General features: G+C 39.0%; 1 protein-coding gene across 3 annotated transcripts in view; it reads right to left on the bottom strand.

Annotated features, from left to right (window-relative positions):
- The window catches only part of LOC131683693 (GTPase-activating protein CdGAPr), a 175,015-nt gene extending 150,131 nt beyond the window's left edge, over positions 1-24,884 (bottom strand). For all 3 annotated transcript variants that reach the window (XM_058965914.1, XM_058965912.1, XM_058965915.1), the window contains exon 1: positions 23,810-24,884. The gene's annotated coding sequence lies outside the window, so the exon portion shown is untranslated. The remainder of the gene's footprint in view (positions 1-23,809) is intronic.
- Between the last annotated feature and the right edge of the window lie 1,584 nt (positions 24,885-26,468).

Here is a 26,468-nt window from a genome sequence, read left to right as displayed (position 1 = left end):
TAACATACACAAAATTGGAAACTGGTTTTCGATGCTTTAAGTGAATTGTCAATTCTCAACCATCATACATGATTCAATAGTCATCATTCCACTCAGACAAGACCACGCGTATTCCCCACGCATATTTAATGTCCCCTATGGAGTGGATTTCTAGTTTGTCAAATAAATGCTATACAATCAAATAAGTCAGTTTACTCAGTCCACAGAAATGTCCGCATGGCGGATACGTGTTCCCTTATCGCCATTGAAATACAGCGTGTTTAATCATTTTGTGTTGCTCCAGTTATTTAAGACACCGAATAGTATAGCAAAAACGACCGCACTCATCATGGGTGGCTGATACAGTAAAATCTGTTTATACAATAGTATAGTTCACTGCACACCTGGCCATGTCCTTACGATCGCCAAAGGGAAGGAAATGTTAGTTTAATACCTACTTAAGAAGATGCGGGAAACGCACGCAATCTTCATAGGCATTACGGATGTTAGAATTGGGATTGGGTTTGGAGTGATTTATATAATATTCAAGTAAATGGATAATAAAAATTAATTAAAAATTAGATTGATCTCACCAAATTTACTTGGCTGGTCTGTAACAGATGCAGGCTTCAGGAACTATCGTTATGCGACTTTTTCCGAGCATTCCGCTTAGATGGGATACAATAAAAAGTCTCAGATGAAGTTGACGAAGAAAGCATCGATAATTATCCGGGTTTCTGGTCTGAGTGCATACCACTAACAGACTAATACCGATGCTGACGTTTTCACTAAGCTGAGTATATTGTTATGGAGACAGCTAAACACAACCGATTCGAATGTGCAAGAGTACAGCACAGTTTTCAAATTTCCTCAGCGCGAAAAAAAAGGGAGAATTGCAGCCCCAAGAACTTTTTTTTGCGAAAAAACGTGTCCACCTTAGGTCAAAGGTAGTCTTCTTAGCATAGGAGGGCACTTATACTAAATTCACTCATGTATTATGCAACTTATCACAAAAGCGGATTTCTGCTTTTAGCAAAATAGTTAATTTAATTCAATTAAACTTTCACCACACGACCGCTAGTTCAGTGCTATGCCTCCCGGCACCATAATAATGATACGATAACTTTATTTATCTTCCTCCAGTTAGTTAAGGCATCGAATAAAATACAAAAAATCAGAGAATTTGGATCGGCACGTACAAAACCAGGTAAAAATTTCCAATAGCACGAGAGACAACGAGCTATAGTTTTGCTTTGAGGATTATAGCTGAACGATGCAGATTGAACACGTGCATAGCATCAAGCAATATACTTAGGTCATTCTCATGATTCACTTGTTCATAATATTGTCTCTTGATTTGGTAATCTAAGGTAGCGGAAGAAAGTTTATCTTGACATTTCACAATGCGTCAAAAAATGAATCCAAAAACTCTTGTAGTTGGAGGCAATCTTCATGAAAGTCGAAAAATCTCCAGTGATAACTAGATTTCGTGTTCATGATTGTGAGAATGCATTATAATATTGTGTTAATAATGTTATATTAACAATTAAGAATGCCTTAAAATTTGAATAGCTAATTTTGTTTCTTTCTGTTTAAATTTAAGTTTAAATTTTCTGTTTAGTTTGAACGTGAACAGTTTAGTGTAGAACAAAATTACCTCTCTGTACAAAAAAAAAATCAACTCCCGAATATATGCAGCTTCCCTTTCTCAATGTGGTCGTGGTCACAATTTTGCCCATCAAACCCCGACTCTCGTTATTCCTCCCTCCGATGGGAACAGGTTTGCCTTCCCGCTAGCGGACAGGCACTCAGAAAACCGGAGGGATATGATCATAAAACAAGTTGATATATGACAATGGTGATAGGAAAACCTGCTCCGAAAGCCGAACAGAGGAAACAAACGCGATTCAAATTGGAACCTATAAAGTTTATAACCAAACGCGGTCAACTAGTTGTTGCTGTGGTTTTCGTTCACGCCGCGCCGCCATCAGCTGCACTGAAAGTTGAGGGGAACATATGAGCGCTAGATATAAATTACAGGAAGATCTCGGTTAAAAAACGTTCTTCTAATATTTTCTTCAAATTACGCCACGCGGCAGCAACCTCGAAAACCGCAATTTGAGTTCCGAGTCAGGGTCGGTTTGTCGGTCGTCGAGACACACAATAATGTCATAATTAAGACAATAATCTTCCGCTTCATTTTCGGTTTTTATTTTGGATGCTGATCTGATCACACCAGGGCCTGTAGTTGCACTGCTGCAAAGGGGGAGGTCTTAATTTATTAATCGTCATCACAGCCAAAGCATGTTTATTTACGTTCGTGTTTGGACGGTTGGTTGGCCGTTCGTTGTAGGTCTGGATCGTTCCTCTATGTAGATTGTATATTTCAAGGTACCAAGAAGCTGCTCGTTGTTGCTTTGGTTATTATGATTTATTGTTATTTTTTCGCCGAAGGTTTCAATTGGGTTGAAATTTGATTCAAAGTCATATCGGAATCCCGGCTGGCTCGTTCGCTCGGATAGTGGTTTGGTTAATAATGAAACTAATCTCGTGGTTGATGCATATGGGGGCAAGTTAATAATGCCTGACGTTAGCGAAGGGGAAGCAATCGAGCAAATGGTGTTTGTTAATGAATTGATACGATACTGTGGTTGGTTCAATGTGATAATTGTTGCCCGACCATGGCGACGTACTGATCTGGTGTCATTGAATCTGATGCGTCAGTCGTTTCGTTTGGGAATGGGCATAGGGTCTTGATCGGAATTTCAGAACCTTAAAACGATTGCCATAAAATATAGGAATTAATTTCCACTTGGATTGACATTCTTGCAATTCGAGCAATCTACCTTAATGTTATTTAATCCTTTTTGACTATCAAAATAACAAAATGTTCTAATTGACCTTTTACTGTTGCATTGTATTGACTAATCCCTTAATTAGCTTTAAGCTGAGAATCGGTTGCGAGGTCTGTCAAGACCGAAAGTTATAATTCCGCAAAGACACTGAGGTATCATAGAATCACTTTGCTTACCATGATGATGATTGACAGTTCTAAATAAATAATATGATGTCATATACCGTATCTCTGCGAAGGCCAATTGTGGTTGAACAACACTCGAACACCTGAACCTGCAACTGCGGCTAAGTTTCTCGTGTCATAGTTAATCTCAGCGGTCGGTGAATCAATACAGTTGCCGTAGAACTGATTTGTTGGTGATTAATCCCATTTAAATTGCCGAGTTTCTCGGTAATTATGAGACGATGGAAAGGATTGCGTTACGACCTTAATTTGCTATAATTGCATTTCAATTGCTTGACAATATGACTAATCTCGGGTTTCTTGATTGTCACTGGTTATATGCGAAATATTCGAAGCTAGTTTCGTTTTTTTGTTGGAAAATCTATGTCGGTTAAATTAACCTGTCCGTTTTTGTTTTGCTGACTGCTTTTTTTTTTTCTCTTGTGTTAAAATATTAATTATCTTCAAGATAAATCGTTCAGCTCAAATTTTTGTAAGAGGAATTAGGTGAAACCATCATTATCAGACAACGCCGGTCGATAGACCAACTGACTAACTTCGCATGCTTTTCCTGCTCCTGTACATCTACGGTACAAAACGTTGCCCTTTCAATTTCTCCAGAAAGCAATCGAAATTCCCTTTCTTCGAGTGCAGCTACCAGAAATGTGCAGAGACAAATACTAGAGAAAAATTAGAATGGGACGTAACGACAATGAGAGAATCTCTTTGGAGTCCTTCTCTTCTGTTCATTACTCGGTCGTTTCAACATTTACTACTCTACTCTTTGCATAATATTCTAGTAAAAAAAACCGTCGGCTTTCGATATGTACTTGAAAATAAGTGCAAAGTGTGACGTCGTAATAATCGAAAGCAAACAAAGAAAGGCTCTCAATGTTACTTACGTCCTTTCCTAAATTTTCTCCAGCATACTTCTGCCTACGGTAACGCATCCATAACATCATAAATAGGCTCTCGTCGAAACTCCACATAAGGTCCAACATGCGGCAAGCAGCAGTGACATTGCATAACTTCGCCCATTCGACACGCACTCCACTGCCCGGTTGCACCCAGACAGGCAAAGTGAATAATATGAATAATGGGCACTAGGTACACTCCATTCCACAGCGAGTTGCATGCCTGTATGCATCAGGTATGCAAATTTCGATTGCACTCCGGTGAGCCGGTTAGCAGCTCTCTATTCTTGCCGGAATTCGCCGCCTATCAGCTCCATCATCTTGCCAGCAGAGATCGGCTGTTGTTACGAGCGATGTGGCATTGCTTGCTTTGTTATGCCTGGAGTAGTTGTATATGCTTCGGCGAATAAGAGAAATGTCGGCGAAGGTAGTTGCGTAAAACGATCAGCAGAATTTTGCCGAGGGGTGCCTGTTTGGACACCCCGAGCACGAACGGACGCAACGTATGTGATTACAAGTCGCTCCAGTGGAGACCAAATTGAGACGAGATTATAGGTTCTGTGCACTGGTCGATTTCGGTTTGGAAACATCGTGGTCCAAGAGTTAAAAACGATCGAAAGGGCAGTGAATAATTGACGACTATCATTGGAACCCCGCCTGTCCCATGCCCTCCGATCAAACCTATCCGACTGTCATCTTCATTAATTGTCACTCGACTAGCATTTATGCTAATCAGTTCTGCATTCACTTGACTAATGGATTCGCGTAACTTCCGAAGTGAATGCACTTTTCCCCGGCATCGAACCCGATGGCAACGACTTTTAACTGTTACAGCTATTTGTGTATGCCGGCGCGCCCTTTTCCTAGAGGTTTCCCATTTGTTCACGTTGCACAATTTCTGCATGCGAAAGTGGCGACAATTTCCCCGACGACTGTTACGTGCAGAAGACACCACCGAAGCACGAGGCTCTCCAGCCAGCAATATGGAAAGGCAGGAAGTATCGGCTCGGTAGTTTTGCAAAGATCATTGCTCGGATGTCGACAAATGTATATATGTATGTAACTATGTGTGTTGGGCGAATTTAATAGCCCAAGGCAGAGAGGTGCACGCGTTCCGTCAACAGCCGTGAGATAGGACACTTACCTTTTCTATAAGTTACCCAATGGTTGTCGCGACTGCGAAAGAGCACACGGGGGAAAAAATGTCACCATAATAAATGCTTTTGTCACGCGGAAATAGATTGCTGGTTGCCTGGGTAGAAATGGCTTCGGAAGGTAGTGATTTAATTATCGAGGCTCACGCGTGGATGTAGGAACTTCCTTCTTGCAAAGTGATAATTACACGCCGTATTGGTGCCAGGGAAAATCGGTGGCATCTACGTTGTGTGTATTGAATATTATCTTAAACGCTTACCGGAACTGATGCTAGGTATCCTGAAAAAACCAATAAAGATAACTTGTGCTCTCAGAAATCATTTCTTCTACCACAATAGCCGAAAACTTTTCTAGCTTCAATGAATAGTTTTTGCATCTCGATTTTTGAATGTTGAAGCATGTTTTGTTTATGCAAAACCAGTAGATTCACGGATACCGGTTGCTAGCAACACCCTAAGGACACAGAAAAAAATTAAACCAAAGACCCAGGCCCGTGGGCAGAAAACTCTCAAGGAGAGGATTTTTGATTTTTTTACGTTTCTTATAAATGAAAGGTATAGATTTTTGCTGAGGCCTGAAGGGCCGAATATTGCGTACCAATCGACTCAGCGAATGCCTGTTATCGTTTGTTATAGAAATCTTCAACAGAAACCGCTGCCTGCTGACTCGTGATAGTGTTACATTGGTTTGTAGTAGTTAAACCTACCGACTAAACCCAAACCTCGCAGTACTCATCCGTTCGGGGCAACTGTTAAGTACTACTGCAGTAGATTGTGCCCTTGCTCTTTTTTGTATATGGTTACCTACTGAGACACAAACCAATCCGGAGTTGTCTACCATACTGATTTACATCTCTTTACAACCACCTTCGGAGGGTTTCTTATCCTTCTTGGTGCTACTCATTCCTATTTATCTGGTAGCTGGTGCTGAGAGTTTCTCGGCGGCGGTATTTCTCCCGATACAGTTTCCCATTTTTCCCAGCCAGATAAATATAAATGGAACAGACCCTAAAATGAGAAACAATTACGATAAAAGTTGTGTGGACACTATTATTCTGATTTGCACTAGTCAGAGTAACTATGACTATTGTTCACTATATAAAATTTATTTATATTATATAAAACGAGCTAGAATATTTGGCTGTAGACGTAATCCGAAATAAAACTCGCAAAAACAGAACATGATTTTTAACAGACGTTTTAAATATATTAGAGTGTAAAAACAGGATATAAACTTCAAGCGTAAACATCGGACAGGAGCTCTTCGATATAAGAGTCGATTTAAAAAAAATCTTTAGTATAAAAACCCTAAGAAATATATCCCATTCTTACAAAGGACTTTTCTTTATTCGACTTTGAATATTGAAGGTAACGTTATACGGATTGTCCCGCGAGATAATTATACTGGAGGTTTATCCTAGCCTACTTTTTCGGGTGAGAACTTTCTAAGCAATTCTTATATTGAAGGACCCCGCTCGATTTTTACGCTTGATTTTTAAATGCGATTTTTGTATTTATTTTTAATGGGTTTTGCTTGCTTATTTTTGGATATTCGAATATAAATGCTAGATTTTTAAAAACGTTAGATGAGTCTCATACAATCGATAAAACGAAAAAACCCTTTTCGGACGGCTTAAAATGATTAATTTCCAACATTACTGGTTATCAGCCAGTCCGACGGAGAGATCATCGGCAGTGAAATTTCTCCAGGCTACTCCCGATTTTCTCTGACTTTGTTTTTTTCCTTTCTAGCTTCCGCTGATCGAGCTTGGAGGGTCCGAGGGGGGCGTCAAATTTGGGCCTTATTGACGTTGCGTATTTTATTACTGGTTCCTTATCGTGGCTGTACGAGAACCAAACAGAATATTTACTGTTTGTGATCAATCCAATAAAATTCCCAAAAGGTTTAGAATCGCTAATTTATAATTTGCCTAACCATACAGCTACTTCACAAAAAAATAAAACTATGAGACAAAATCGAAACGTTAACCCTAACTTACTAAAAGTAGAAGGTAGAGCAAAGTGCCGTTGGGAAAGTCTTCATGAAAATGCTTCGAATACTTTGATTGTTTTTCATGAAAATTGTGAAAGAGTTAACGAAAAAGTGGCTTTGTTCGTTTTAAAAAATGGCCAAGGATTTCTAGTTTTTTCGAGAGTTGTCCTATGGAAGCTGTAGAGCTCGGAAGAGTTCTCCGTCAGAATCCCTCTACAATTGCAGACAAGACGGAAAATATCACCTACTAAACACTGCTTAAGCCCATTTGCAGCGGGCCGTGATTCTGATATTAAGTATACGGTTCATATGGGCGGGCATAGGGACTTCACGATCGCGCGGGAATGAGCGTTTATTTGTTCGCTCTTGAGACCGCGTTGATCAGATTACAAATACTAAAGCGTTCGCTAAACCATCAGGGCATTTTTGTGTTTGCAAAATCTTGGGCGTAGTTGTGTGTTGATGATCACGTTTGCATGTTTGTGTATCATCGCGAACGGCTCGGGCGTTTGTAAGTAAAAAGGTGTTCGATCGCGTGGGCGTTGATACTTCAATTTCAGTGTACGGTTCAGGTGCTAGAAGAGAGTGAGTTCTTCCTTATCACTAGAGCTCCCAGTCACGTCACCATGGAACCAGTTGTCTAGTGCACATGAGCGTCATTTTTATTGGTCCAACTGAACAGCCTGGCCCTAGGCTGCAAGGCCCAAGAGCAGGGGGATTTCCGGACGCAACCGATCAATGATCGCGTACACTCGGCCATTTTTATGTTTATTCTTGAGAGCGCCTTTGTAAATTTATAAGTGCTAAAACGTTAACTTAGTCACCAGGGTCTTATCCTTTTTGCTAGATCTCGGGCGTAGGTGTGTGTGGATGATCGCGAAGACCTCGAGCGTTTGTAAGTTAACATGCTTGTCGCTTGCCCTAGCATGTATGTAACCTCCCCCCATATCACTAGAGTCATGCTGCCATGGAACGTGTTATCTAGTAGATATGAGTGAGATTTTTTTATTGGTGAAACTGAAGCCATGAGTTTAGGCTGCTAGTATCGACAGTAGGGACTTCAAGACGAGACCATTTCATGATCACGTGAACGGTGGATTGAGAATGCGTTTGTGCATTTATAGGTGCTAAAAAGTTCACCTAATTACCAGTAATTAAGTATGTGTGGATGATTGCAATTGCATGTTCGTGTTTGTGACCAGGTTTGTGTTATCGCGAAATCCACGAGCATTTGTACGTTCGGAATAAGAGATTGTGAGTGTATATGAGAGAATATGCGATTAACATTCTGTGTAAAGACAAAAAGATGCAAAGAGATTAAGTAAAAGCGTATAAATTGACTGGTATCATTTTTGGTACACATGAGTAGTGGAAAAGCTAACTACTAGAAGTACAACAAAAACACACTAATGAAGTATATGAAAAGCAGACATGTTACATGCAATCGAATTATTTGAACTCGTCTAATGTCAGCACTTGATAGTTATTTACAATTAATGACAATAGCATTCTGTTGCAATTTTATCATGCTATGCTGACCGGTAATGGATGATTCACATGCGTCGGTAAACTAATCATACTTTAATTTATCTAATCCGATCTTCCCGAACTATTTGAATCAAATGCACGAATTAAACACCATTAAAAATGACCAACGAATCCTAAAGGGCGAACTCGAAGTTATAGCGACACCGAAAATGTCATGCCAATTTTCTTATAATGTTTGAAATCAAACCAAAATTTTAGGGTAGTTTTATACATATATTTATTTCAAAAATCAAAAGAAAAGTTAATCGACGGAGCCTTGAGTGTAAAATTGAATGCATTTTCGCTTGATGCCCTCCATCAAAGTCTTTACAGTGTCATCCGGTACCAGTTTCTCAGTTTTTTTTCTTCATTTTCTTAACATGTCCTTCTCGTCTTTGACTGTCTTCTTGCTTTTCCGAAGTTCCCGCTTCATCATTGCCCAGTACTACTCCACCGGGCGCAGCTCCGGACAGTTTGGCGGATTCATGTCCTTTGGAACAAAATGGACAGAATTGGCCTCATACCACTCCAGGACACTTTTAGAATAGTGGCATGATGCCAAATCTGGCCAAAATAGCGGAGCTTCGTCGTGCTGCTGCAAGAACGGCAAAAGGCGCTTCTCGAGGCACTCAGATTTGTAGATCTCGCCAATTATTGTGCCCTTTGTCACGAAAGGCTCACTCCTCAGTTCGCAAGAGCAGATGGCCTGCCAAATGAGATATTTGGAGGCGAACTTCGACATTTTCTTGTTCTTAAATTTGTCGTCCACATAGAACTTATTCTTGCCGGTGAAAAACTCCAACCCCGGAATTTACTTAAAATCGGCTTTTATATACGTTTCGTCGTCCATCACACAGCAGCCATATTTTGTCAGCATCTTCTCGTAGAGCTTCCGTGCCCAAGTTTTAGCCGTCGATTGTTGCCGCTCATCGCGGTTTGGGAAGTTCTGTACCTTGTAGGTATGTAGTCCAGCTCTCCTCTTTGCATTCTGGACGTAGCTCTGCGACATGCCGATCTTTTTAGCCAAATCACGGCTTGAGACGTTGGGATTTGCTTTAATCATCCGCTTCACCTTTCCCTCCGTCTTTTTGTTCTCCGGTCCTGGTTTTCTTCCAGCTCCTTTGCCGTGGTCCAACGTCAACCGCTTCAACACTCTGGAGACGGTTGAATGGTGAATGTTCAACATTTTTCCCAACTGCCGGTGCGACAGGTCAGGAAATTCAAGGTGTTTGGAAAGAATTTGTTCTCTCGACTCGCGTTGGTTCACCTCCATTTTCGTTGAATCGAAAAACACGACTTCGAGTTTGACAGCATGTAAACAATACACATCAATGAGAAAGTGTGCAAAATTTGGTTGATTTTTACCCAATGGTAAAAAAGTTATGCCCTGTTGAATGTGTCGCAATAATTTCGTGTTCGCCTTTTAGAAAGGGTTACCCACTAATCTATCATGTACGCCAGTTCTGCATCCATTTCTGACCCAACTGTCACAACTACTCAGACGATCCAGTTTTTCATGCTTGTTGACCCATAGAGTTTTGAATCAAAATGGGTGTAAAATCCCTTAAATTGGACATGTTAAGATTAATAGCCCTAAGTGTAATCACGATGCTCCGGTAATGTTCCAGACATTAACTGTCCATCTTTTTTATTAAGATTGCAAATTTTTTTATAAATAATATTGTGCTAGCGTTGATGAAATTTACAACTATTTTGTCGTGACTACGATTGACCTTTCCATATAGGGAATCCTTTTCAAAATTTCTGATAAAACTCGAAGGAGAGTTTTTGAACGTTAGTAACTTTCATTGTACTGAACGAAATTACACAATGTTTGCACTAATCGTTCGAAAAAATGTGCACAAATTGAGTATTAAACTACGAGGTAAGCGTGATTTCTATAAACAACGCAAGAACGGATTCTTAGACAAATTTTTCGAAAGCGAAATTTTCCAGTCTATTCCAGGTAGAGCCGTCAATATGGTGCACCTATGAGACTTAATCACATATTGTGAAGTTAAATATGCCCGTGAGACTTTTGCACTTCAGTCATCGTTCACTAGTCAAATGAGAAGCATGTTGATTCGTCGTAAGACAATGCTATATATATATAAGGAGAAGGCCCTCTGAATTTTCGTCGTCATATATTTTTGCGCATGTTATTTTTATTAATGAGCCTTATTCAGAATTATGACGGATCACTTTTTTGAACGAATGTGATTTCTAATCTCAATCACGACAGCCAAATCAAACGGGTGTCGGGATTCGATCGAACTACATTCGTTTGAAGAATCAATCCGCGGCAATTTAGGAAAAGCTTATTCGCGTGGGCTTTGGAACGTTCGCGCGATTCGCGGTTTCGAATATATGATTCAGATTTATAATGGGGTGCGTTTCCCCATATCACTAGAATGTTCGGTTATGGCGCTCTGGGACTTCGTGATGGTCGTAGTCATAAAGATATTGAGAAAAAATCATGATTATTTCGATTGTCTCTCGCGGTGAATAGGTTAATCGCCGACAGGGTTCAATGATGGCGAGATCATGGGCGTGAATGATCGCTTTTGCAACAGGATTAGTATTATAGCGAAAAGCTCGAGCGTTTGTATGTCTTTGTGTGCGTTTTCTTTATAGCGTGGCCGTTTGTATGTCGTGTATCCCAAGCAAACGAAAAGCTCATAATTCCCCCATGCTCCAAATTCACGCCCTTTGCATGGTGTTTTTATAGTGATTGACGTGAGTTTAACCCAAGATAACACCTTCACCATGGTCCGGATGATGCCATGTAAAATCCATACTCTGATATATTTATGGGATTTTGAGTCCATTTTGTGATGTTTTGACGGTTGTGAAATTTAGCGCGGACCATATTCATGGTATCTTTACGGGGTTATATGGTGTTTGAACCCATGAGAATTTGCCCGGGATGCTAGCACGTTTGTAATTTCGTGTTTCTATAATCGTGTGGTCGTTTGCATATTTCCGTGTTTTTTTGGATGTCGCCGAGAAAGATAGAGCAAAGTAAGAAACAACACATTCATTCAGCAAAGGGTAGATGGAAGTGCGACTCGTATACCATAATATTAGATATATTATAAAATATTGCGACAATTATGCGAAGAACGGCATACAAATTGTTAATTATTTATTTATTTTTATGTATATCATTTGTTTTAAAACTATCTTCATGCATGCTATTTTGTATTGTTATTTTGGATAAAAGGAAAATATTTTTTGTTCATCTTCCGAATTAGAAAACCTTTTTGCCTCTACTTTGCCACCAAGAATAGGCACAAAACTGTAGAATTTGTTTTTCGAGCTCGACATCCGCTTGAGTGTGCCACCAATAGCATTACAGGGTCCTTTTCCGTGGGAAGTTGCAAAAAATGCCATTCTGAGCTTAATTCATACTTTGACTGTAATCTACACAAGCTTGCGAAGTTTTTCTTATTTTTGTATTGCGCTGCTACTCCATCAGACATAAAATATATTTTAGAAAAGTTTGTCAATTGTTTCATAAAATTCATCATTTTTGAGATGAACAACTGAACTGCAGTCTTTCAGTCTTCCAATCTTCTAGTCTTCCAGTCTTCGAGTCTTCCAGTCTTTCAGTCTTTCAATCTTTCAGTCTTCCAGTATTCCATTCTTCCAGTCTTCGTGTCTTCCAGTTTTCTAGTCTTCCAGTCTTCGAGTTTTCCAGTGTTCATTCAAGTTTGTTATGAATATATACCAAACTCGGTACTGATACTTTTTGCGTGTATCAGGCAACTAGCAGTAGGAAAATCGGATTCTGAGATGATTATGACTTTCATTGGTTTAGTTTTCAATAAAAATACACTGAAAAAAATCAGTTTGGACAAGGAAAAGTTTTTTTAAATGACTTTTCTTCCTTGAAAGTGCCCAACATGAAATTTTGACGGTAGGTAGGGAACATAATTACCTATCTTGGAACAAAATTTTATCCAAATTGAAGATGTTTTTTTTGCAAATCGGCTTTAAATTTTTAAAATCTATTTTTTTCAGTGTGGGAGTCGATGAAGAATTTTCGCAACATTTTTATTAAAAAAATTGACTATTTTTGTGAAATCACTCCTACATTCTTTTGTAGGATTTGTCATTTTTAGACTATAGGCCTTTGAAAAAAATTGGTAAAAAAAAAGTTTGGCCCTTTTCAAAAAACAGTCTAGATCATTTTTTGAAAAACAAAGTATGCAAAGTGGCTTTTTGTGATAAAGTTATCATGTACAGAAAGTTTCATTAAAATCTGAGAGGATGCTGCCAACATTTGTTCGAGTTGGCGCGAAATTCGTCTTATGTTCCAGTGAAGTTGATTTTTTCACTTTTATTTTAAAAGAATAATGGATTTATTTTGAAACACAGTAATCTTTTGAAATAAAAATTATAAATTCAACTTCACGGGAACATAAATCGCGTGATTCGGGTATAATCAGAAATACAAAAATCCCGGTATTTCCGGGAAATAAATTGCCGGGTGGGAAGCTTGCCTCTAATTGATCGTTTACTGTTTGACCGGCGACTTACCATTTTATTGCATTATTTGCACCGTCCCATTTGATGGCTACTAATAAATAAAGTTGTACGTTTGAAAATTATTTATTCTGTGTTTTGTGGTCACGCGGAATGGACATCGGCAGCAACAACCGCTCGGACCAGGTCGTTACCAGTATATAAGCACGAAATAACTGCTGCTGTCTATCGAGTCAAATATATCGAACAGTAAACATTTAGATTTGTAAGTAATGGCCTATCGGTATTTATCAGTCGTTTCTTTTGCGATTTGTTCAGAACTTTGCGTGAAGTTAATTCATCAAAACTGTTGTACATTATAGTATATCATTTCAACAATATTTTGTAATTTTTCTATGCAAAAATATTGACAAACGACTTGGTGACGAATCTTTTTGTAGAATTTCTCTGAAAAAAACAAGATTTGCGGTGTTAGCTGCCATTCAAAAACTTTTTAACGGATTTCTTTCAAACTCTGCATAAACATTCTATGTAAAAATACCTAACCCTTATGTTGAGTTTTCGAGATAATTTTGTCAATTTAGGCATTTGAAATAAAAAATGATCATTTTCACGAAAATTCCGCCTTTTTAAAAGTATCCTTCCTATTCCATTGTTCAGTGATAATTTGATGTATACAGTGCCACCTAGCGATCTAATGGGCTTTCTCCATGGACCCTGTCGAAAAATCCTGTACAAACTTCAGGCACGTTGGTCTGGTAGCTAGACTTGTCCGATTCGCTTCAAATTTGGAGCAAGTACTCTTGTTGGGACTAGGAATCGACTTAGTGCTATTTTTTTCTTGCCACTCTAGTGTTCCTTACCCCTATCAGATGGCGTAAAAAACATTCAACACAAAGCTAAAAGCCGAAAATTTTGGAACGGGACCTCTATGTTCAAACGTAACTTCACTTGAAAATAGATTTAAAATGATACCTTATACATTCCAAATTCTAAATTACTTCAAAATCAATACTCTTTCGTAGAAAGCTATAACCATAATGTCAGAGATTTCTGAACTGACGCCTTTGGCAATCCGCCGGAAAACTCCTCACACAGTAGATTATCCGTTGACGACTGGCTCACTCATTCATTCTCTTTCTTACCGCACAGACACTCGTGTGTGAAAACTGCTGCTTAGTATAATCCACTCCCCCATCGGGAAGTCATTAACCAGAAGCATTCGCGAGAACGGCAAACATGCAAACGTTGAGCCCCCGCCGTCACCAGCAATGCCTTATCGTAGTCTTTGGTGGCTAGCTTGATGTGGCGTTTTTGATCTTCCGGGAGCCAAGTCGCCCGTATCAGAGATGCTGGCAGAAAAAGTTCTCCTCTTTCGATTTTCATTCCACCCGCAGTGGCGCAGAGCCAGATTAGATTTCCCTTTGCAATTACCGGTTGTCTGCTTTTTCAAGTGTAAATCTTTGCATCTTCAGACAGGTTCCGAGGCTGTCTCGGGGGTTGACAGACATCTACGTTTTCTAAATTTGACATCTTGTTCAGCGCCATTGAATCGACTGTGTGATGGGAATGGAGCTTGTTAAAATTGACCTCAATGCAACTGCACAGAACCTTCTAATCGGGGATCATGCAACTATCAGGCGCTTCGAAAAATATAGGTCACTTCATTCCCGCCCGGCCTGTTCCGAAACTCTCGACTTTCTCGGTGAAAATCATTTCGGACACATTTAAATGGCCCCAATAAAACTGACCCTTCCCCGTAATAGCTACACGAAGCAAGGGTCGACCAACTCCCACTGACGAGTTTTATTTTTGTGTTGTTGCTTGATCCAGCTGACGAAGACGAACGAAGAAACCATGAATGGCTTCCCCGTCCGAGCGCAGCAGCAGCAGCGCAAGAAAAGCATAAATCAACCGAATCCCCAAAAAGCCCTTTGGATGGATGTCGTTGCTGTTTGCTACACCCGGATATTTAGCCAGGTCGATGTCATTACTGACTGAAACTGGAAAAAAGCGGGGAGCAAGCAAACCATCGCTCGGTGTGTTAAAGCTGAAGCAGCTGGCCTGGAACAGAACTCGGAGCGCTGGGAATTGATAGCTGATGTTGCTGGTGGTGCGCGGCGTTGTGAGTTTGTGTTTGCTGCAGACGTGTGAGTGATCGGTTCCGCTTCGTAGAACGCGGCCGTTTGGTTTATTTTCTTTCGTCTTATTCTGCTTCTTCTTTTGTGATGGTCGTCGGACGTCTTTGCGTTTGCTGATGTGTCTCGTTATCGCCGAAAAAATGTCATTAAAATGAGACTGACTTGATAACGCAAATTACTGGAATGAGGCTCCTATTGACTGTTTGGAATGGCGACGTCTGAAATCGTAAAGGAATTCCGTCAAAACACTAGTACAGTCAACTCTTGTTATGCGCGGTTGTCTGGCTATTTTGGAAGACAGTAGTCAGTAGGGGAATAAACTAAATGAATATAATTAATTTAGAGCAGGAATGTTTTCCAACAAAATGCGTTTGAGAGTATTCTTTGTCACATTGAAGGCAAATAGGGTAGACGAGCCCTTATTCATCTCATTAGTCGGGATATCACACTCTTTCGCGGATAACTCGGCTTTCAGTGATTGGAATGCTCTTAAATCGGTATCAACATCTTTGCTTCGTTCCTAGGAAGCAGTACAATAAAAAATCTCGCCTGGAAAATGTAAAATACTTCCGTTTGAGCGAAGTGAAAAGTCGAGTACAACGCACCCTTATTCGTCCTACCATTTGAGCCAATGCGTTGAATAGAGAGAGCAGATACTGCTCTAACTAATGTGTTCAAATGGGTAGGATGAATAGAAGTGCTAAGATGAATTAGGGCACGGTAACCCTATAATAAATTAGTTTTTTTCTCCCGAGAATCAACATTGGCAACATTTTCACGCAAAAGACGGATCACCCGATGTCCGCGAGCCAGCATTTCCCTCCCGGTTGTAAATATCCCATTATTCTTTCCGCACACTACAGACTCTCACCGAGTCCGAGTATCCATTCATTCCGCTTTGCTTCGCTTGTCGTTAAATATTATGTTATTGGAATTGACATCTTCCGTAACGAAAAAAAGTAAAAAAGTTTTCAAAACAGGCGCGCACACACAATGAAGAAGACTGAGAAATGAGCGGAAAAAGCGAGGTAGAAGAATGTGCAACAGATGTGATGCACGTTTGTAACGCAACAACAACAACGAGAGCAAAAGATTGAGGATTGTCATTTTCTACGGTGCCAAATATTGCGATGGAGCGTTTGTCGCTATACGCTTGTCAAAATGTTGATTGGATAATATAAAAGTTCGTATATTCATCTTCGTATGTTTTTGGGCCCTGACCAGGGGAGAGTCTTAGTGTTAGTGGGAATTGACTACTGATCAGTTGGCTTCTTTCTATGAAACGGAATTCCAGGATTCTTGGATCCAAGAAGATTTAATCGATTGCCGGATTTTACTATTGTATTACCATCAATCAATTTACAGTTTTTGTTTCTTTATTTCTGTATCTCTGAATTTTAAGTTTTTTTTTTTCTTGATGCACATTGGTTGTTTGCGGAATATTCTGAATTTATCTAGTTGGATAACGTATAACGAGTAGATGACGGAAATCGGTGATTGACATCATTTTGAAGGCCAAAGTAGCAATTTGCGGTTGGACAAAATTTACTATAACAATATCATCACTAATCACTATATTTATATCTACTCCATAATTCGTCGGTGTTCAGTCAGACCGGACTAAGTCGCAAAATCTTGAAAAAAGAGATATTAATAGCGCTCGATACAGAATTTCTTCTACTACATTAGACTTTTGCCAGATTTGAAATATGTGACAATAAGCAAGAGTTATGGTTACAATTAATTTAAAATTATAACGTAAAGGATGCTGCGAAGCAAACTTTAAACTAGTTTTTCTCGAAATCGCTACAATGTCACTTAATTCGGTCTGATTTAACACCGACCAATTGTTCCATACCAAAAATGCTCATTTTGTTGAAGCTGTAGAGAATTTATCAAAACCGGTAGTCGCAATCTTAGATTTCAATTAGTCTATGCACGATGACGAAGTCGATCGATAAATGGAAACACAATGACTCCCACTGTGAGCCCCGTCCACGAATACCGCCATCAAATTGTGGAACAATATTTGCAAACACGGCACACAGCAAAAGTCAATCCACGTCGACCCGCCAGTCGGCCACGCCACCGCGTACAGTCTAGTGGTTGAGCGTTGGTATGCGCAGGTGCAGAGTATGAAAAACATAGAACATAAAAAAGGCGCATAAGCCCTCTCGGTCTCCTCGATGCACCACTATCGAAACGTAATACAATAACCATCTTAAAGCAATTGTCTGTCAGAGGTTCTGTAGCACTGATGTACGCAATATGCTTGATGATGTTTGCAATACCGTCAAACCCTTCAACCTTGGGGAGGGGTTAAACGAATGGTTTCACTCCCTGTTTCATAGAAAAAATATAAAGATTGTTTATTGACCAATTCATGTATTAGAAACCGCTTGTACCACTATATGAATGTACCAATAATGGTGCAATCGCTAATTTCGGTTCCTATTGCTGCAAATCCCATGAATTTCTGTGACAATTAGTTAGCTAACGAATACCGAAAATCAGAACTCATTATGCCCTGTATTTATAGAAATAATATATAAATATATAGCTTCATACAACACGATTTTAAATTTGCTTCAGACACCGATTTCCGCCATGTACTCCTGAGCCTATTTCCGACAATACCCATATTGTTAAGGTTATTGAAAATTTCTAAACCGGAAGGCGTCATCTTGAATTTTAAAATGGCTTCGACCATCGATTTCCGTCATGTACTTTTCAACCTAGTTCCGAAAATGCTCAACTTGTATTATTAACAGTTATCTAAGAATATATTAATTAACTCAAACTTTGGTTCGTAAAAAAGAGTTCGTTATTTAGAATTTAGTTCGTAAATGGAGGTTTTAGTGTATAATTTTTTTTATCCCTGGATCTCATGAATTTTTAATGTTTTCTGGATTCTTTTATTTCTTACCTCAAAATCTTGGAATTACAAATTTCAAAACCCTACCTCGTTAGTCCTTATGCTCACAGACACCTCACCTAGTGAGCATGAGAAAAATGACAGAGTCACTAGGTGAGATGATTGTATGAACACGCCGAAAAAAAATGGATTCCATTATCGTGAAAAAAGTACCATGAATTCCTGGAACAATCACGTTTTGGCGTTACAAAAACTAGAACAAAAATCATGTACTTTATACTTATGCTCAATTTCTATTCAGTGACGCCTGCATAACACATTTAATAGTGGAGACATTTGTTTTCGTTTTGCGAACCTCAGTCACGGTTTCCGTTATTTTCGATTTTCTGTGTGTGAACTAGTTCGCACCTTTATGAACATTATTCATAAAACCACTCGAGAGTTAATTTAAAGATTTAGGAACATCAGTCAGATTCTTACTATCATTATCTCATTTTCGTAGTTGTGAAATAGTTTACAAATTAACACGGTCTGGACATTTTCTCGCGAATTATTTTACGAAATTTGGAATAATATTCATGAATCCTTTCAATCCTCATAAACTAATTCATGATTCGTAATATATAAGTCACGATTCAGTTCACAAAATCATAAAATATCCATGTATTGGTAAACTGGTTCATGATTTCTAGTATATTAGAAACAGCTTACACACTCAATTCGGCTCGATAAATTCCCAACAGCTGTGTAGTGAGCAAATCTAGAAACTGATATCTCAGTAAAGTGAAACTAGTTTGCTGATTTTCGGTGAAATATTTTCCTAGTCTCTGCACTCAAACGTCACTTTTACTGAGATCTCAGCAAAAAAAATTGTTTGCTGAATTTCAGCTGTTGAGATTACGGCAAAAGATACAAAAAAAAGCTGAGATTCGGCAGAAAAAAATGTGAAATAGTTCACATAATCCTGAAATATTATTCGTGGATACGTGAACTGATTCCTGATTTCTAGTATAATAGTCATTATAGTAGATCATTAAGTCTGCACAGGTTTCAAATGAGCAGAAGAGCAATTCGTGCTATTTTCGTTGCAAAGATTCTTCCTGGATAGTCAATTTTTTGGAGCTATTCAGTTAATGCCACGTCTGAGAACCCGAAGGTTACCTTTCTCAACGAAGTTTTTTGTTGTCGCACTACTTATTAACAATGCAGTGTAGCAAACAAAAAAATTGTTCCTATCTACAGTCTGCTGTCTACATTTATCCCAACGTCCTACAACCAAGCAAAGTTATGGAAAAACTACAGCCCCAAATCAGCACCGTTACTTTCATCGTTGAGGTATCGATCGTGTATTTCATAAGTGAAGTTAATCAGCAAAATGTAAACAATCATCAGATCAATACAGTGACTGTTTGTTTGAAATACTGCCATATCCGGCACCAGCTCACGAAGTTGAATATTTATTAAAGATTTTGCACCTTAGACTTAGGCCGATGACATGCTTACGCGATTTGCGATGCGGTAGCGGTAAGCGAAGCGAATGCGTTTGACCTATCTCTTTGGCGTGTGCATGTAGAACGCGTAATACTGTCATAGTAAAAGCGGGGCGAACGCGGCAAAACACTATGGACGCGTCCGCAAACGCTTCGCTTTCCGCTTCAGCTTGTCATCGGCCTTACGGAAGTTGGCGTTATCCAATTCCACCACACACGTAAAAATGTACTTATAAAGTTCAACACCTGTGCCGTGGCGGATTTTTCTGTTATGGATAACAATATGCAACACGTCGTTGAGCATGACAATGTTAGACGATGATAAGATTGATGTGCGTCTGCACGACCTATCACCTCGTACTGAAACTAAATTTATTACAACCATCATGTCGGAACACGGAGCCTAGAAACCTAGAGAATTTTTCCCGGGTATTTTCGACGGCTTTCGTGTTACGAGAATGTGACGAAACCTATTCCATCTTACCTGACCGCTCAAAGCAAAATAGATGACTTTACCAATTCTCAAATCACACTGTGCACATATGAAGGACAGATACCTACGTGTCAGTTCTATAACAAAAAAAAACACACTACGGAAAACCACCCAGCAAACCATCAATCGTATAACAATGTAGAAAAAGGCTCGTAAAGATGTCTACAAAGAGTCAAAATCGTTATGACAGTCGATTTTAGTCTGCAGAAATTGATTTGTAATCGCATATTAATAAAAACATGATTTGAATACGACCTTTCATTCAAAATCGCATTGATGTTCTAGTTAAATCGTGTTCGATTGGAGTTGGTCGTAGAGCACTGACAACTTATATTCATATAGCTACAAATATTTAAATCAGTAAAAATCGTATTTTTGCTCAGATTTGATCGTATTTTACTTCGACCAATATCGGATTAATAACTTAATAAAGTCATGGTGGTCGTTCCTATGTGTGGGAATGGTCAATAAGCAACATAAGCATGTCTACGACTTTGATATACATCACAATGACTTCAAAAAGTTAGATACGACTTAATATATTACAACATATAAGAAACCCGATTTCGCGAAATTATTTACGACTTTTCTCATATCTTTAAAATGAGATTGCTGCATATATTGCGAATGTTTATCGGAATAGGGCTTCTCCACTTGAAGATCAGATATGATTACGAAATATTGTCGCACTTACAACAATTAAAATAGTTCTGTGTAGTAAATCCTGTCCTACAATTCAAATGTCGTAAATTCGAATCCCACCTTTAACATAAAAGGGGGAAGAGACCTCTAGGGGTTGGGTTTTTGGCTTCGGTTCACAACCGATTTCGTTTTTTTAGATGAATGCCTGTTAACTGTTTCTTTTTGATCTTCTTTACCGACGCATGAGAGTTAATCGTATATCGTGTTCCGGAATCGTATACTAGTTATGGTTATCGCATATAATGTGAGATTGTTTCGCATATCCAATCGTAAATACATTCTCTAGAATCGCTTTCATACTAGAAATTATCGCACCTAACGTGTATATTATTATCATAAATCGTCAATTTCAATAGCTATGTACGCATATCGCCTCCAGTTTGGTATGCATATGCTGATTTTCTGCATTTTGCGCGATTTTTTTAGTGGAATATAAATACGTATTATTCAGTTGCAACTTGGATATATCATCAAAAAGGCTGGCTGGGCATGTATAAAAAAACCTCTAACAAAATAATATCAACTGTAAGTAAACCAGCAACGAAGCTCACATCAACATCCCAAATCACAAACATTCGGAGTTCAAGAACCAACGAATGGTGCAACAACAAAACATACGAACACCATTTCCGACCATTGAGAAGCGGCTACTGAACCGAGAGAACGCGGTGGTAAAGTTCCCTTAAGCAATAGCAGGCGACGCAGCTAATTCAACAAAAAAGAAGAGATCCGTCAAGTAACAAATCGCGTACACAAATTTCTATGAAAATATAAAAAAAATGATTTATTTATGTCCCCTTGGTAGATATTAGACGATCCACGGTTCGAGCCCTGCCAAATAGACGAAATGAAAAAAAATAGAGGCCCCTTGTATGGTGATCATGATCCTATTTGCTTCATGTCTGCCACATCCAACGAAGTGTTTCAACGTGTCATCCACCGTCTTCAAGAAACTATTGAAGAGTTTTTGGTCAGGAATCTGATTTTTTTGATATTTTTAAATTTGTTGTTTGCTTTCGTTGGAATCTTTGTTTGTTGCAAGTTTTATTTTTTTAAACTAAGTTGCGGCCAATTTAAATAATTTATCTAACCTAGTACCGAAATTAGCATTAGTTAGACACTAAATCGAATCAGTCACATGACATACGAGATTTTTTTTACTTTATTTACGCGACCTTGAAAAAAATTCATTCGTCACGATATACACGAGAACGCATAAAGCAGCTGGCTAGTCACTGGTGATGTCCCGGGAAGAGAGCACAGAAATTCTGCTTTGTTGACGAGAAAAGGAAAACAAACTACTATTTTTTTGGCTAGTGACATAAAGCGCCTGACACTATCCGCTATTTATTCCCATTTCTTGTGTGGTGTTATTTTGTATTGCATATTTAATCTAAACCAGTGGTTCTCAATTTTTTTCGTATCACGAGCCCCTCCGAAATCACCCTGAGTTGTTGCGGATCCCCATGGTTTAACATCGATTTTTATTTCATTTTTGTTATATTTGAAGCTTTCATGTTTTACATTAAGTAACATTAAAAGAATAACACCAAATTACTGCGGACAGGAAGGTCTTGTCATTGCAATCTTTTTTGTTCGGTGCTACATTATCTGTTTTGTCCATCACAACTTGGGAGTCAGTCAATTTGCCTTCTCTCGCGTTGTCATTCACGTCCACGTATTCATCGAAACAGCTTTAATGATATTAGAAGTCGGAAGTTCTTATTTGTTTCTAGGTCTTATGGGTCGCTGTTGTTAATCGATCTTTATCGGCACTTATTGTGCTGGTTGTTGGTTTGGAGATACTAGACCAATCAATGTTATTTCGTTGTGAGTACGGGGATGTTATATCAACTGTTGAAGGCTGTTTTTTGGTATTGGTTGTAGTAGGTTGATTTTTCTTAGCGACTTCGACTTAGTCCCATTAATCACAAAATTCTTTAAGAAAACTTCTGGGAGTCTCAGAGAGAATGTACAAATTGAGTCACTTTAGGAGGAGCTGCCGCGTAGTGAATATTTGATCCGTTGTATCTATTCTATTTGCTGGAGGCGACAGTCACTGGAATATGATTTGGGATAGTGAAGACCCGAATATGTTTGCTACTGATTTTGTCAGCCTGGCATGAAAATGCGATTGATAGGCTCTAGCTGACGAACCAAGTTAAATTCGAGTAATCTTTTCCTTGAGTACAGTTTTCTTATCTTGAAGCTGCAAAATATGCAAAAAATCAAATTTTTTGAGCGCATCACTAGTGCCAAAATAAGCACGGCTTACGATAAGAAAGTTGCTAGAAAAAATGGACTAATAAAAAGTCTCCCGGTTACCGTAGATACCGAACTAACTGTGATCAAGCTCTTGATTTGTCTGTCTGTCTGAAATCGTGTACCTTTGCTGCCGAATCTTGGAAACATCAGCTTTCCTGAAGAAGACGTTCTTGCTGACATAAATCAAAAGTCGTCGACTCCAGTTGGTCCGGATGGGATTCCTGCCACAATCCAATAACAAATTGCGCAACTGTTCTGTGTTCCCCTCTTTGAACCATCTTTAATCAATTGTTAACGCAAGCGAAAATTCCACGCGAATCTTGGAAAATATCAATTATGTTAGCTTTTTGCTTAGCAGCAAGCAAAATAATCAGCAATGAGTTGTGATATACGCGTGATTAAATGACTACTTTTAAAGCAGTCTAAATTTAACTTGAACTTGAACGATACCCCAAAATTGAGTCAAATGAACTAAATCTCAAACCAAAGAAAGAATTCGTAAAATTGACCAACTGCTTAAATCTCCAAACGAAATGCCAAACGTCCCAGCCCAGTCTATCCATCGATTTTGTATTGAGCAAGGCTACATTGTTCCAAAAATAAATTGACTTGCATCCGTGATGCAGTATTCTGGTTTGGCATTCAAAGTTACATAAAAGTAATTTTCATACCAGAAAACTCCCGTTTGATGATCGTTCAAGCCTGAAAATGTCAGAAAATGTCGATAATCTCATGCTAAGAACAAAACACGTTCGGAAACTCCACCTACCTTTCAGAGGGGTTTGGGAAATTTGATCCAACTACAAACAGCCGCCTTTGTTTTTTTTTCGTCCATGGATTTCGACCGCCGAGGCCAAATAGTTTCCCTTCCTGCGGCTATCGGTTTCCAAAACTTTCACAAAATCTGCCACCGAACTCTTTATCACTTTCCAAAATTTTTACGCAAATTGCACAGCGTGGAAGGAAATTCATCACCCAGAGGCAATCAAACAAAACGACACACCAGAACCTTTTGCTCTTCTTTCAGCTATTTTTAACAAACAACACCGCCCATCAGTAGAGTGAAAAATTTTCTCTCCTGACACACACACACTATTTTTCCGAACTGCTGCGTTTTCCCTTCAGGTTGGGGTTTTGCAACACCTTTCCGAACGAAGGGAGGTAAATCCGATATCCTTCACTCCATTTAGGCCAACGTTTCGCACAAACTTTTAACCCTTTGACCAGTTGTTTTTACTTGAAAGTTTTCACCTGAATTGTGTTGATTTGATTTGCAGCTTTCGGCCAATGGGAAACAATTCGCAGCACTTGCTTATCATTTAAAACATCTGTTTGGCGCAGATTTTAACGCAAGGAAAAAACATCAAACATCAGTGACAAAACAAACCCCTTTCGCAGCATAGTAGCCTTTGGCGAGAGGTGATCAAACAAACAAGACAAACAGTGCACTCTTCACACCAACCGACACAAACACAAGCCCGCGGTTTGACGATTCTCACGATACTCCGGTTTTGTTCTTCTCACTCTCTACGGATGTGTCAAATCAGAGGAGAAAATAATTAAATTCCGTGATAGATTCGGGTTGTGCCTGGGAAGTGTTCTAGGCACACAAAAAATATCCCAAATTTTCATCCGGAATCGAATTTTTTCACTGCAGATTTTCACTCACTGCAGAGCACGTACGTTTTTCCATTATCCAAACAAGTTGCAGGAAAAGTTCTACACATAAAACCGAGCACACACGCAGCGGAGCAACAGAGAAATACAACCGTCCATCTTGAAAATATTTACACAACTCAACAAACCGATCGACGGTCTGTGCTGTTCGTTCGTTCGACCGACTTCTGATTCAGAGATGCCAGGTACTTTTTTCAAATGTCTGCGATAATAATTTTAAAAGTCTGGGAAGAACAAAAAATGTCAGGAAAGCTAGTGTAACCAAAAGCCTTTATATTCAAAAATCTGCAAATATCTGCAACCAAACTAAGAAATCTGCAAATATCTGCAACCAAACTAAAAAATCTGCAAATATCTGCGTCATCGAAAAAATCTGCAGCTTAAATTAAAAGTCTGCCAATTTGCAGACTTGTCTGCAAATCTGGCATCTCTGTTCTGATTGCATCTTGCTCGTCAAGGAAACGCATCGAATGCTCGGAAATGTTTCAAACCGAGAGAGGAACAGATCGCTCTCTCCTCGTTTTGACGCAAATTTACATGGTGGCCAGATTGAATTTTTTCATGTCGTTGATAACCAAGATCAAGAAGTTGAAGGTGCAAACATTTCGACGAGAACATTTCAAATGGGCCGATAAACAAAACGTAAACAATTCCGGTTAATACTTACTTCAAATGGACACTAACAAAGCCTTTTTTTTATCTTAAATACGTTTATTTGGGCCCAAATGCTGTAGCTTAACGAGGCCGATAATTCATTTTTTTTTAATTACATGTCACATGTTAGTGGGGGTAAGGAAAGCCGTATTTTGGGGCGGCTTGCTCCCCTCTTTTGTAAGTAAAGGAAAAAGGTAGGAAGTGGGATACATATTGTGTAATTGACATCGTCGTTTGCTGATTGATCATTGTGGCGGATATGCACACTAACAAAGCCTTATACATACCTTGAATAAGCCGATTCTGAAGCCTGGCTGTTGGCGAAATAATGGATTATCGAAGAGGCACATAAACAAAATAACTTGTTTTGCTTATGTTCCGTTTCACTTCTCCTCAAAAATTAACGGTTCATATACACCAAACAACAAAACGAAAAAAAATTGTTTTTGCTCCCTTTTCTGAATGAAAAAGACTATACTTGAAAAGGGAACAAAAACATCGCAACACCAAGAAAGGGATCAAAATAAACGTCACATAATCATTTGCTGTAAACAAAAGGGCTCACTCGCACGCACTATAAGCTAACGTCTCGCCGAAAAGGGATTATGGGAGAGGGCACAAAACCAGTGCGATGTTTCAAAAGGGACCAAAACATTTATCTGCAAAAATCGTTCAAAATACAATTTTTTAAATAAATCTGGTATATTATTCGGAAAATGGTTAATTTAACACGGCATTGGGTTGTTTGGTCCTTAAATCAAGCTCCTGTTCATAAATGGGAATATAAAGTACGAGGTAATTTTTCAGATGCCATTTTCTCAACATGAGCATATAGCATAATGCCTTATGAAATGTTGAAAATGTCAATTTGTCGGTTTTTTCGAATACGATGGAATAAACGCAGATAATTTTTTTTCGACAGGCCTATGATTAGGGCGTATAAGACAACTGTCAAAATTTACTTTGAGGGTAAATTCCGGGCAAACCGTTACTTGCCAATGACAGCTGCTGGTAGTAAACATAGGAGAAAAGTTTTTTCCTTCGTTAACTGCTGTGAGCTGTGTTCAGCCAGGTTTGTCCAGAATTTCTATTCAAAA

Source organism: Topomyia yanbarensis, chromosome 2 (genome assembly GCF_030247195.1).
Source record: "Topomyia yanbarensis strain Yona2022 chromosome 2, ASM3024719v1, whole genome shotgun sequence".
NCBI lineage: Eukaryota > Metazoa > Arthropoda > Insecta > Diptera > Culicidae > Topomyia > Topomyia yanbarensis.
Note: the sequence above shows the minus strand (reverse complement) of the source record. Positions and strands in the feature narration are given on the sequence as shown.